Source organism: Coptis chinensis, chromosome 5, assembly GCF_015680905.1.
Source record: "Coptis chinensis isolate HL-2020 chromosome 5, ASM1568090v1, whole genome shotgun sequence".
Taxonomy (NCBI): domain Eukaryota; kingdom Viridiplantae; phylum Streptophyta; class Magnoliopsida; order Ranunculales; family Ranunculaceae; genus Coptis; species Coptis chinensis.
Window position 1 is genome coordinate 51161698 of NC_141460.1, and position 13765 is coordinate 51175462.

A 13765-nucleotide genomic window follows, 5' to 3' on the forward strand; every position below is an offset into this window, starting at 1 on the left:
CATCATCTCTCCTCTCTCACTCCAAGCTTTTCCTTCTTTTTTTCCTTGTAAACTTCGTTTCAAAGACTTACGAAGCATCAGCACCTCGATTAAGAGCGACTCTTAGCCTGTGACATCGCCGAATTTTACTCGAGGCCGACCCTTCTTCTAAGTTGAGCGCGACTCACGCCCAAACACTGTAACTCCTAAAACACCTGAGCGCGACCCGCGCCCTGCCCTCCGTGAACACGAAAATTTCCAATTTTCTGAGGGTTGTTCCAGGATTTTTTTGGAGCTGTTCAAAAGAGTAGTTAAAATGCCATCTCTTATAGTCATACCGGAACAGTCTTTCGAAGACGTGTTGGGAACCGATACCTATGGAGCATTGTTCCGCAAGTGGATCGTGCAGTTAGGATGGCGCCATCTACTGGTAAGTGATGACGATTCATATTCAGCACAACTTACTGCTTATTTCTACGACTACGTTAGGTTCTATTGTAATCAGGATGGAGAACAAGAATTCTCCGTCGTAGTCGATGACACGACACTAGAATTCAATAAATATGTGGTAGCTTTAGTTTCGGGATTACCAATACCTGATCCTGTTCACACATGGGGATATATGACCGATAATGCATACCTTTATGATTATACATATTTCCATGAGTATTATTAGGGAGGGTATTTCGAGTAATGGACCAGGGGCGATATAGCATTGCCCTTGGTAGCCTGTCCCTAAATGTAGGCACCACCATGTTATTCATCCTGATGAATATTTTGGGGGAATAGCAGTTCACTTCTGCAACAGTACTGCTGGTGACATTTTCCTCACTTTAGCTGGGGACGTCACCGATATGACATTCCCCGAGTTTTAGTCGCTAGCCTTAAGAGTGCCCAAAGCATGAGGCGAAAGTATCTTCTTATGCCTGTTTTGGTAAGCCGCATCATGCGTAGTTGTTTACCTGTATTCTGTGCACAATTCACAGATTGGAAAAGGGTTGAAGTCATGAGACCCACCAATTGGGTGGTTCGCTCATTGGGAATTATGACTTGGCCGGGATGGCAGGTGCAGCCTCATTTGGTCCCCCCGTACATCCCATCAGACATAATAACACTTAACATGTTAGCATTAGTAGATGATAAATGGCAGCAAGCTTGGCAAGTTATAATGGCCCCGGCAGATCTTTAAGGAACCTCATCTCTTTATAGAAGAGGAGGATGACGAGTAAACGTTGGAGTGGAGGTAAGTTTTTAGTTTTGTTATTGTCTGCTTATGTCCCAAGCAATTTAATTCTATTAACCCCATAACGGGTGGAACTCTTATAGAGTTGCGTCAGTATTTTTATTTCCTATATTAATATGTTCTAACCTTGTTTTGTAGATGTTCCAGAATTTCACACTTTTCCATGGTATTTTTGTACCCTCTTTATTTAAATGCTTTGAGGACAAAACATGCTTCTTGTTTGGGGGGGGGGCATAGAAACATGTGTAATTAAGGCATCTATTAGGATATATATATATGTATAATATGCATTTGTTTTCAAGTAAAAAATTTCAAAAATATAAATAAATAAGTTTATGCTATACACTTAGGAATATTGGTATTGTTTTCTTTCTCTATGCTCTTAACAATCTAGAAGTCTCACGTAGCTTTTGCATCAGAATAATTGTTAGAAATGTAGGTTAATATGTAGGTAATAATCTTTGCATCTATCTATAAATATATTACATGAGTATCTATGATTGTTAGCAGTAAGTTTCTGAAATCTAGGCTAGAGTACTTATTCTACAAATCCTGTGAGAATATAGCCTAAAGCCTTATATGAACGAAATATTTGAGAAATGACACAAGGGAGAAGTAAAATCCGGATAGAGAAATCGCACGTCCACTTGCTTGATCACTATGCCATATCCTAAGCGAGAATTTAGGCCCTCTTTGGATCAATATAGCCAGAAATTCAAACCTATGAATTATTTTCCGCTAGTCGCCCCTCTGAGCCTTTCTTTAGCCTTCCATAAACCACAATTCCTTTACCCCTGTTACAAAACAAAACAAAATAAAAAAATTCAACTTACCCAATCTAGAATAAGTCCGAGAATAGAATGAGTGAAGAAAAGAAGAAGAGAAAACCTGTGTAAACAAAAAAATTAGTTAGTTGCTTCCGAGAAAAGAAAGAAGTTTCCATCCAAGGAAAATAAAAAAAAAAAAAAAATAGAAATAAATAAAAACTCCAAAAAATAGAATAAAAGGGAGTCAAAAGCCAAAGAAAAGAAAAAGAAAAATATGGCTAAGGATGGAAACAAAGTATAGAAGCAAAAGAAAATAACAAGGTTTTCTCTAAGTTACATAATATGAAGACTCTATTATCTCAGACTTGTCCTTTTGAATATCCATTCCCTTCCTTCTTAAGCCATCTCCTAATCCCCGCAACACCTAATAAAGACCTCTAGCTCAATTAGGAATAGGTTAGTGTGATAGTAAGTGGCAGATGTGTTTGATCGACTCCGGCTTCCTTGTTGTCATTGAGATTGTAAGGTAAAGTGTGCCCACTGCACACTGGAGTAGCGAAACTTGAGCGGAAAAATCATAGTGGTTTTCGTCTTGACATTTATGTGAGGACCTACTTAAGGACGCTATTTTGAGTTTTCAGAAACAAACCTGCTAGGCATTTCATGGTATTACTCATAGTATATATATTTGTATCATAGATGATTGATTATTATGCATATATTAGTTTAGGTTTTTGACTTGGTTATTCTTATTCATTTGCTAGTGAGATGTATAGATAGTTGAGACATGAATGAGGAAACAATAGTTTTATTTCTTAGTCGTTGTAGTATAGATGAAGTTTGTGAGTACCTTCATCGAAAAAACTCTCACGAGGTTATAACTTCGTCCACTAGGGAATTCCTAGTGGTTTAAGGCCTTGTTGCATATGGTCAATGCAATCGCATTTCAAATGAACGAGTAGTTAGAACTCCATTTTTGGTCACTTATTCTAATTTCTCATATTTGCTTGAGGAAAAGCAAAATGCTGTTTGGGGGTGGTTTGATAAGAGCCCAAAACTGTAGTTTTAACCCCTCGTAACAGATCATACTTTTAGACCAATTATGTGAGTAATAATTAAGAGTTAATACCGATTACGTGTTTTATCGTTTCAGGCTTCAAAGTCAATTATGTGCAGAAATGTGCCACTTTGATGAGATAAAGGAGCAATGGTTGGTTGCTAAGGAGTTCTATGATTAAAGGCCAAGATTCAAGAAGACAAAGCCTTTCGAAAGCCCAGTCAAAGTGGAAAAGTCAAAGTCAATGCGGGCAGAAACAGTGCACAAAGTCAGTAGAACTTCCGAAGACCATATCTTTGGACTCAGACCTCAGAATTGGGCCTACCTTAAGTCAAAACGACCGGCTCGGAAAGAGCTTTCCAATGGTCCAAGCCTTGGCCCAATAAGAGGAGCAAAAGTGGACGAAAAGTCTATCGAAGTCAACTGCAGCTGAATAGGCCTTTTTGGACTGAAAGAATTGGGTTTTGGGCCTGATTCTCTGGCCCAAAACATGGCTCCAAGCCCATGCACAATTTTTGGATCTGAACATATAAAAACAAAAGCTTAGCTCTTTGTTAATGGTAGCTAGTTAGACCTAAAACTATAGATAATTCTAGATCTAGTTTTAATTAAATAAAATTAAGTTTAGTTTAAATTCAATTCTTTTTTTAGATTAAACTCTTAGAATCATTGTTCTTCATTAGTTTGATAAATAAAATAGTTAGTTTGTCAATTTCGATTTTTGTCATTTACAATTGTTTAGATCTAAATTCCTTTATTACTTGTTATTCATTTCCTAGTTATTACCTGAGATTTCAATCATTGTTTAGATAAATTGCATAAGAATAAAATTTTTATATGATGTCTAGTTTTAAATCAATGGGAAATGATAGTAGTATGAACCAAGGCTAAACCTCCATTAGAGGGGTTGAAGAAGCCTTGATGACGCTTGATCTTTGTTAAACTTAGAAATCGTCGTGATAATTATTCCACTCTAGAAATGATTAATTCACCATGAGAATGGGTTTAATCGCTCATATGCTAGTTATGAATTGGTAGAAATGCCATGTATAATTAGAGATTATAATTACTATTTTAATATGCGAAGCATTCAATTTGGATCACGACGAGTCTTTGTTAGTAGGATTAAGTTGAGTTAAGGTAGATTCAATTCCCTTTAATTCTTTATCTAGATTCAAACCCTTAGCATTCTATCATTTCTTTATTCGTAACTTGTTAATTGAATTCACCTCGTAGTATAGAGTTCCCCTCGTAAACCTCTCATTAGACTGAAGACCGATTAGTTGACTAGAAAACATTCCATGCTAGAGAACTAGGAGTGGAACGAATTTGTTACTCCACTCTATTTCGATAGAATTGAGAGTAGAAAACTTGATAAATATAGGCTCATAATAAGTTTTAGTTTACTTACGTTTTGAGTTTCATCGCTCATTTCGTAGGTAAACTATCATTTTTATGTTTATCACAAAAGCAAACTTTTCTATAACGTCAAGTTGAGGACGACCTCGAATGGAAACCTCTACACAAAAGGAAACAAAAATATCAGAACGTACAACATATCAACACAATACTTACATACGACCTACAAAATAACTACCTACCATCCCACTTTACAGAGCGGGTATTCAGCTCACACCCAGAGGGGGTATAATTACCCACAATCAACAACAGCCTATGCCCCCATTCCTCCTTACTCACCCCCACAATCACAGTAGACTTCCCTCTTATGACCTGCAAACTATAGTTCATTGCAAACAATCTCTTCACAGAGATATGCTCCGACACATCTCCTAAGCGGATGTTATAACTCTTCTCATTCAACAAATCCAACACATGGAACACCCTCCAACTATTCCCTAGGGACTGATCGACAAGGGCCTTTTCCACAAAAATTCAAAACATCAACAGTAAGACGGGAAAACGGCAACGTCATCCCAGCCTTCAACTGCCTATAACAAACCACCACTCCCCCATCTGGAGGAACATAGTCACTGTTATACAACCTCCTATCTCCACTCAGGTCGTACATGGCCAGGTCGGCATCTACCCAACCAAACTCCTCCTTTAGATCAGCATAAAGCGACCTATGCCCCAACTCCTCAACCATCGTCTCCACTGAAGAAGACGATAAAGCCCCAACTCCACTACGAACTCTAACCTCATCATCCCCATTACTTACCATTCTCTCTCTCCACTGATCTACCTCCACTTCCTTACTCAAACTATCACTGGTTATAGACATTATGCAATCAAAAAGAAACAAAAATCAAGTTTTTTAACAAAACGCACCTGGAAAACAAAACGACGAGAAATGTTGGTATGTTTTTCTTTTTTTTTTCTCTCTACTTTTTCTTCGCATGAATTGGTAGAATGAAGAGACGAAAGGCCTTTCCCACACGAAAACCCTTTAGCTGCGTAAACCTCAAAAAAAACAAACCATTTCATATTCCCACAAATGCAATGATAACTAGCCCACAAACTACCATGATTTTGGGCCCACAAATCCAGCCCAACAGTTCCCGCATATTTTTCAAACACCAATTAAACCAACCAGCTGTCCGACACATAGTGTTGTAAAGCTTTATTTTACCCTTCCTTTTACCCTTCCTCCGTTCTGCACTAAAGTACACGTGTCCTCACACCAGGTCGTATCTCCATCAGTTCGTACCACAGTGCTAGTAGGTCATAACGACCCAGACTCAGGTCGTCCCAAATCTTAGCTACAGCCATATATGGAAGCAAATCATCTAGCACAATCTTGGAGATCAGTCAACGTAACAATCGAGACATTAACTTTGTAACATCAGGAGTAATGGTGAATCATCAAGATAGCACACAATGTAGATCTATACCTGATAATGGCCTGAAGCAAATAAGGAAAGTCATCTCAAACATCTATAAGTAGAGAGAGATGAACTACGTAAGGTTTTATTCAAGTTTACTCCTAGAAACTTGATACGTAGGCAACTCTTGTCCCAAGGAGAGTGCATCCATTCCCAACCATCCACAACATCAGGTCGTAGGCCCAAAACACCAAACCTCTACAGTACCTTTCTCTCAGTATTGTATATTTGTATGTAATGTGGAAACATATGCATGAGTGCACTCAAGCACACTTATATGTGTTATAGTAACGATACATAGAAGTTATTGTACGGTTTGATTGGACCTTTTAAAACTTATAAATTTGTCAACAATATATTGATGGGTATAAGATTTTTCAATTTGCACTGGCTTTTTGTGTGTTATGGGATCTTTTACACAAGAAATCAGCCATATTTGAAATTTTAATGTGTCGGACACCCATGAGTGAATTTTTCACAGCGAACATAATTTTAAAAGAGAACCATTTTATAGATCAAAGTATAGTACGTTTGCATTTCAGAAGTTAACGAATCCTGAATGTATAAACTCATCACCTATAATAATAACCTGCCTTAGGTATGGGAACAATAATATATTAATACCAATGTTGCTTCTTGATTCTGATGCAGGACAATTGGGATCACCTTCTAAAAACTTACGGTTCTGGGTTTCTAATAACTTGTTTTATTAGCGATGTTGTCTCAAAGGTCTATCACCCCCACCTAAAGTTCTTTATTTTTGTGCTTGTTAATCCTGGTCGTTTTTAATTTGAAAACACTTAGATAACATTCACATAGATGACCCTCATTTCATTTGTTTCAGTTCTCTATATCTGAGAAGGCACTTGAGGTTGAGGAGTTCTTTGCTAGCCACAGCCTGTTGGAGTTATCCCTCACATGAGGAGAAACTGAAGTTCAGTCTGCATGAAGAAGGCTGAGCGCACCACACGCTCAGTTTGGTCTTGCACAAGGCGTATCCCACGCCCATGCCTTGGTCGACCTCCAGGCACTTGAGGGTGCCACGCGCTCAGTTTGTTCTTGCTTGAAGTGCGCCCATGTCTATTTTCAGAAGGATTCTATTTTTGCGGAATTGCGAGTTTTGCATGATATGTTGGGGTTTTTGGCAAAACCTAGCACATGAGAGACAACACAGAAGTTAGAGAAAACCCAATCTTGAAAGCTATCAAGATTGAGAGATAACCTTTACAGAGAGACAAGCCTGTAAAGAGAGAGGAGTGATCTAGTAAGGTGAGAGACTGCAAGGAGTGATTGTAATCTTCCTTCCCACTTTATATAAGGACTAGCTCTTGTGGAAGTAGGCATCATTGGTCGAACCACGGTATATCTTTGTGTTGTGGTTTGCTTTTACTGCTTTACATTATTATCTGTTGTTAATAGTTATTTAGCGAGTTGGGCATATTAGTTTGGTTGTAGGGATTATTTAGATTGTTGATTGGAGTTGTTATTATTCAAATACAAGTATCTGTGTAGTGGGGAATCGATTGGTATCAGTGTTTAACCCTAACAAGTGGTATTAGAGCCAGGTTAGATTAGCCTTAGGTGTTATCCAAATCTTGGAGAGGGTGTTTAACAAAACTCCAGAGAGAAGATTTGAGTTTAAATAACTTGTAGAGATGGACAATTCCGTGAACACTCGCATGACGAGTCTGAATAGGAAGAGCTATACCATTTGGATTGGAGTTGTTATTATTCAAATACAAGTTATCTGTGTAGTGGGGAATTGATTGGTATCGGTGTTTAACCCCAACAAGTGGTATTAGAGCCAGGTTAGATTAGCCTTGGGTGTTATCCAAATCTTGATCAGAGGGTGTTTAACAAAACTCCAAAGAGAAGATTTGAGTTTAAATAACTTGTAGAGATGGACAATTCCGTGAACACTCGCATGACGAGTCCGAATAGGAAGAGCTACACCATTTGGAAAGTCAAGATGGAAGACCTGCTTTATTGCAAGGACTTGGCACAACCCATTAAGAATGGAGGAGAAAGACCAGAAACAATTACTACGGCTGGAACCATCGGGTTGGTTGTCCCGCGCAGATATCTGTGTGGGATCTTTTAGTGGAGCAAGCTTGACAGAAAAACAATTGGGTACATTCGATAGTGGATTGACGATAGTGTCTTTCACTATGTATCCTAAGAGACTATAACTTTTGGCTTGTGGAAGAAACTCGAAGACCTCTATGAGAGAAAGTCGGGCGAAAACAAAGTGTTGGTTGTTAAGAAGTTTGCCAACACGAAGTACCAAGAAGGTTCTTTAATGTCTGAGCATCTTAACAAAGTACAAAATACCATCAATTAGAAGCATTTGATGAAGATTAATTTGGGAGACGAAGTTAAGACTTTGTTTCTATTAGGCTCTCTATCCGAAAGTTGGGAGACGTTAGCAGTCTTTCTACACGGAGCAGCCAAGGATGGAATCGTTACCAGGGAGATGGCTACTGCGTCTTTGTTGAATGAGGAGACTAGAAGGAGTTCAAAAGGTAGCTCCTCTCACTCAGAGATCCTTGTCACAAAGAAACGGGGGAGAGGTAAAAACAGAAAGCCATCTCGTTCTAAAGGTGATGACAGAAGTAAATCTAGGGGTGAAGCTATAACTCCTAAGGCAGAGAGGCAATGTTACTATTGTGCTATCAAAGGTCACTTCAGATATGAGTGCAGAACACTGAAGAGGGGTGAGAAGAATAATTGTGTACATGAAGATATGGTGCAGAGGAACGAAAACACAGGCAGAAATACTACTGCACTAGTCGGCGACCTAGTGGGAATTGTGTCAGATTGTGGTGTGTGATGTCTTACTACCTCATGCTAGGATACATAGTGGGTGATAGATACAGGAGCATCCTATCACGTCACACCGCACAGGAAATTTTTCACTACCTACAGCTGTGGTGAATATGGTGAAGTGAAGATGGGTAACAGTGGTGTCTCGAAGATTATAGGCATTGGAGATGTTCATGTAGAAACCAATGTCAACTACACCTTGACACTCAAAGATGTAAGACATGTCCCTAACATTCGGCTAAGCCGAATTTCGGCTGGGAAATTAGATGACGATGGCTTTGTAAACTCGTTTGGTAACGGGGTATGGAAACTGAGCAGAGGTTCCATTATAGCAACCAGAGGAAAGAAAACTTGCTCTCTTTACAAAACACAGGCTAGTTTGTGTAAAGCAGAAGTGAATGCAGCAGAAGAAGAAACTTCCTCCAAACTGTGCCACAAGAGACTGTGTCATATGGGCATAAAAGGGATGGAAGTTCTTGGTAAGCAAAAGGTCTTGCCAGACATTAAAGGTACACATTTAAATACATGTACTCACTGTTTGGTAGGAAAGTAACATAGAGTCTTTCCAAAGATTCTTGTCTCATAAAAAGGACAATGTCCTTGAACTAGTGCACACAGACTTATGTGGTCCCATAAAAGTGAAGTCCCACGAGGGAGCTTTATACTTCGTGACCTTCATTGATGATGCATTAAGAAAGGTATGGGCATATAGTCTGAAGACCAAGGATGAAGTACTTGGCATGTTTGAGAAATTCCATAGCTTGGTGGAAAGAGAGATAGGGAAGTTATTAAAGTGTATTCTCTCAGACAATGGGGGTGAATACATTGGGCCGTTTGAAGAGTATTGCTAGAGTCATGGGATTCGTCATGAGCAGACCGTTCCTAAGACACCACAACAGAATGGAATAGCAGAAAGAATGAACCATACCATTATCGAGAGGATAAGATGCATGATGTCTCATTCCAAGCTACCTAGAACCTACTGGGTATAAGTAATGCATACAGTCGTGCATGTGATCAACCTATCGCCGTCAAAGCCTCTGAATAGTTACTATCCAGAGAGAGTATGGTCAGACAGAGATGTTGATTATGGATACTTGAGGATATTCGAGTGCAGGGCATTTGTGCATATTTCGAAAGATGAGAGATCCAAGCTTGATGACAAAGCCAAGCAGTACATTTTTCTGGGTTATGTAGATGAAAAGTTTGGTTACAAACTCTATGATCCGATTAACAAGAAGGTAATCCGAAGTCGAGATGTTGTGTTCTTGGAATACCAAACCATAGCAGACTTTGAGGAGGGTGAGAAGCTACAGGCTTTCACCAATGATATTGTTGATTCAGAATCAGAAGTTCCTACTGTGGAACGTGCAGAAGGCATTGAGAATGTAGAGAACCATGAGTTTGAAGCTCATGATGAGAAACATATTGCTCATGATGGGATAGAACCTATTGGTATAGAAGATGCAGATAAAGTGCATGAACCACCACCCGAGCAAGCAGAAGTGCATCCTCCTTAGGCACCGGCAGATGGGGTAAGGAGGTTAGACAGAGAGAGACTAGCTTCGACTAGGTATTCACCACATACGTATGTTTTACTATCTGATGGTGGAGAACCTATGTACTATCAAGAGGCACTTGAAGGTACAGACAAAGAGAAGTGGTTGAAGGTCATGCATGACGAGATGGATTCTTTGCATAAGAATCACACTTATGAGTTAGTTGAGAAACCACAAGGACGAAAAATTCTCAAAAATAAGTGGATCTACAAGGTCAAGCATGAGGAGAACAATCCACACCCAAGGCACAAAGCTCGCCTTGTTGTGAAGGGATTTGGTCAAAGGAAAGGGATTGACTTTGATGAGATTTTCTCTCCTGTAGTGAAGATGACTTCTATCTGGGTGGTATTAGGTATGACCGCAAGTATGAACCTAGAGGTTGAGCAGCTAGATGTTAAGATAGCTTTTCTTCATGGAGACCTTGAAGAAGATGTCTACATGGACCAGCCAGAGGGGTTTGAGGTCAAAGGCAAGGAGCACCTTGTATGCAAGCTAATAAATAGCGTGTATGGGTTGAAGTAAACACCGAGACAATGATACATAATGTTTGATTCCTTTATGGCAAAGCAAGGATACAAGAAGTCCACTTCCGATCATTGTGTGTTTGTTCAAAAATTTCCAGATGGGGATTTCATTGTGCTCTTGCTGTATGTGGATGATATGTTGATAGTTGGCCCAAATATCAACAAAATATCCAAGCTGAAGAAAGACTTGAATAAGTCCTTTGAGATAAAGGATTTAGGTCAAGCAAAGCAAATACTTGGGATGCGGATCACTCATGATAGAAAGAGTGGGAAGTTATGCCTTTCTCAAGAGAGCTACATTGAGAAGGTGTTGAAGATATTCAACATGGATCAAGCGAAGCCAGTCAGTTGTCCTCTTGGTGGCCAGTTTCACATGACCAAAGAGATGTGTCCAAAAGGTGAGCATGAGCAGAGTCAGATGGAAAAGATTCCTTATGCATCCACAGTGGGCAGCTTGATGTATGCAATGGTGTGTACAAGACCGGATATTACCTTCGCCGTTGGTGTTGTAAGCCGATTTCTGTCAAATCTGGGGAAGGAGCATTGGGAAGGTGTTAAGTGGATATTGAGATATCTCAAGAGCACTTCCAAATCGTGTTTATACTTTGGTGGAAGTAAGCCCTTACTTGAAGGCTACATTGATGCAAACATGGCAAGTGATGTAGACTTGATGAAGTCCACCTCCGGTTATCTGGTTACTTTTGCAGGGGGAGCAGTTTCTTGGCAATATAAGTTGCAAAAGTGTGTTGCCCTCTCCACTACAGAAGCCAAGTATATTGCAGCCACTAAGTGTTGCAAAGAGATGGTATGGATGAAGAGGTTCTTCGACGAACTAGGGCTAAAGCAGAAACAGTTTGTAGTTCTATGTGACAGTCAAAGCGCCATCCATTTGAGCAAGAATCCGAGTTTCCACTCTAGATCCAAGCACATACATGTGCGTTATCATTGGATTAGAGAAGTACTCGAAGACAAGCATTTGTGTATCGAGAAGATCCATACCGACAAGAACGGGTCTGATATGATAACCAAAGTCTTACCAAAAGATAAGTTTGATGTTTGTTGTGCTACCGCTGGAATGGTAGTAGACTCCTCCTATTGATTTGGAAATTGCATGGAGGTATCCCCCCTCACTGTTCGGGAGGGGGAGATTATTGGAGTTATCCCTCACATGAGGAGAAACTGAAGTTCAGTCTGTATGAAGAAGGCTGAGCACGCCACGCTCTTAGTTTGGTCTTGCACAAGGCACGGCTGAAGTCCATGCCTTGGTCGACCTCCAGGCACTTGAGGGCACCACGCGCTCAATTTGTTCTTGCTCGAAGCGCGACTCGCGCTCTTGCCTTGATGAACCTCCAGGTACTTGAGTGCTCCCCGCACCCATGTCTATTTTCAGAAGGATTCTATTTTTGCGGAACTGCGAGTTTTGCATGATATGTTGGGGTTTTTGGCAAAACCTAACACACGAGAGACAACGCAGAAGTCAGAGAAAACCCAATCTTGAAAGCTATCAAGATTGAGAGATAACCTTTACAGAGAGACAAGCCTGTAAAGAGAAAGGAGTGATCTAGTAAGGTGAGAGACTGCAAGGAGTGATTGTAATCTTCCTTCCCACTTTATATAAGGACTATCTCTTGTGGAAGTAGGCACCATTGGCCGTACCACGGTATATCTTTGTGTTGTGGTTTGCTTTTACTGCTTTACATTATTATCTATTGTTAATAGTGTTTAGCGAGTTGGGCATGTTAGTTTGGTTGTAAGGATTATTTAGATTGTTGATTGGAGTTGTTATTATTCAAATACAAGTTATCTGTGTAGTGGGGAATTGATTGGTATCGGTGTTTAACCCCAACATAGCCACCCTGCGATAACAAGGACTTTAAAGCAAAGCCTTGAACTCCTTCACATAAATGCAAAGTGTATTAAAAGCGTTCAAGAGGAGAAATCTCTTGCAGATGTGGTCAAAGAGTTAGCATACAGGAACTTCTAGAGAGCTAGGTCCTTGATCTTCTGACATGGAAGTTAGTAGACATGAAACTCTTTGCCCGACCTCTCAAGTTCTGAAGAAAAATTGTGCAAAATAAGATTTGATAGAACCATGCAGGACATGGGATTCCATAGCAAACATTTTGTTCTTTGAAATGAGATGGCACAATAACCAATATGCTTTAACGTATTCTCTCTGATGACCACATTTTTTTTCATTTTTTTTTATTAATTGTAATGAGCAATGCAACGAATGATTATGGTAACCCTCGTATATAATTCAGATCAGACTGGGTTGAAGTGTTTTCTAAGAGGGTCCTGTAAATCGAACAAGTGATTTATCTCCTAATTATCCTTCTTATTTGTTCATAATAACTAGTAAGTATCCTTGAACTATTTACCAAACTGAGTTGAGTTGGCTTAAAGTGGTTAGCGAAAAATAAAAAAAAATAGTTAGAGCTGAACTGAACTGAACTGAAAAGCAATTATTTCAAAACCGTTATAAAGTCAGGTTCTAATAACTCATGATGGTTATAAATTTTTTTTAGAAGAAAATTTATAATTAAATAATAATTAATTTAATGAGTGAGATTTTTATAATTAATTAAATTAAAGAATATAATTTAGAATTAACGAAATGCTATGCTCCGCTCACGCCCCCACTGCCAATGCAGTATACTAGTTTAGAAAACCTTCTTTGGTTCCAAACATATCCTCATATCCAAGACTGTATAATTTATGTATATTACACTAGTTTTAACCCATTTCTATGCCCCACTCGATGTTAGAATAGTTGTAAGAAAACAGCAACTAGAGTAGAACAAAAGGAACAGTGAACAACCAAGGCGCGGATTAGGTTGTCCTTAAGGAAAGATTTCGCCTCTTCTAGTGGTACAGAAAGACAACTGTGGCCTCTTCCTCACAGGATACAATAGTTTAGCAGGCTGACTTGCACTCGAATAGGCTGCTCTCTAGAATGGCAGTATAACT

The 13765-nt window shown here is 39.4% G+C and overlaps 1 pseudogene; it reads left to right on the top strand.

Moving 5' to 3' along the window:
- LOC147497840 (aminopeptidase M1-like) overlaps positions 1-13080 on the top strand; it is a 42574-nt pseudogene extending 29494 nt beyond the window's left edge.
- The last annotated feature ends 685 nt before the right edge of the window (positions 13081-13765 follow it).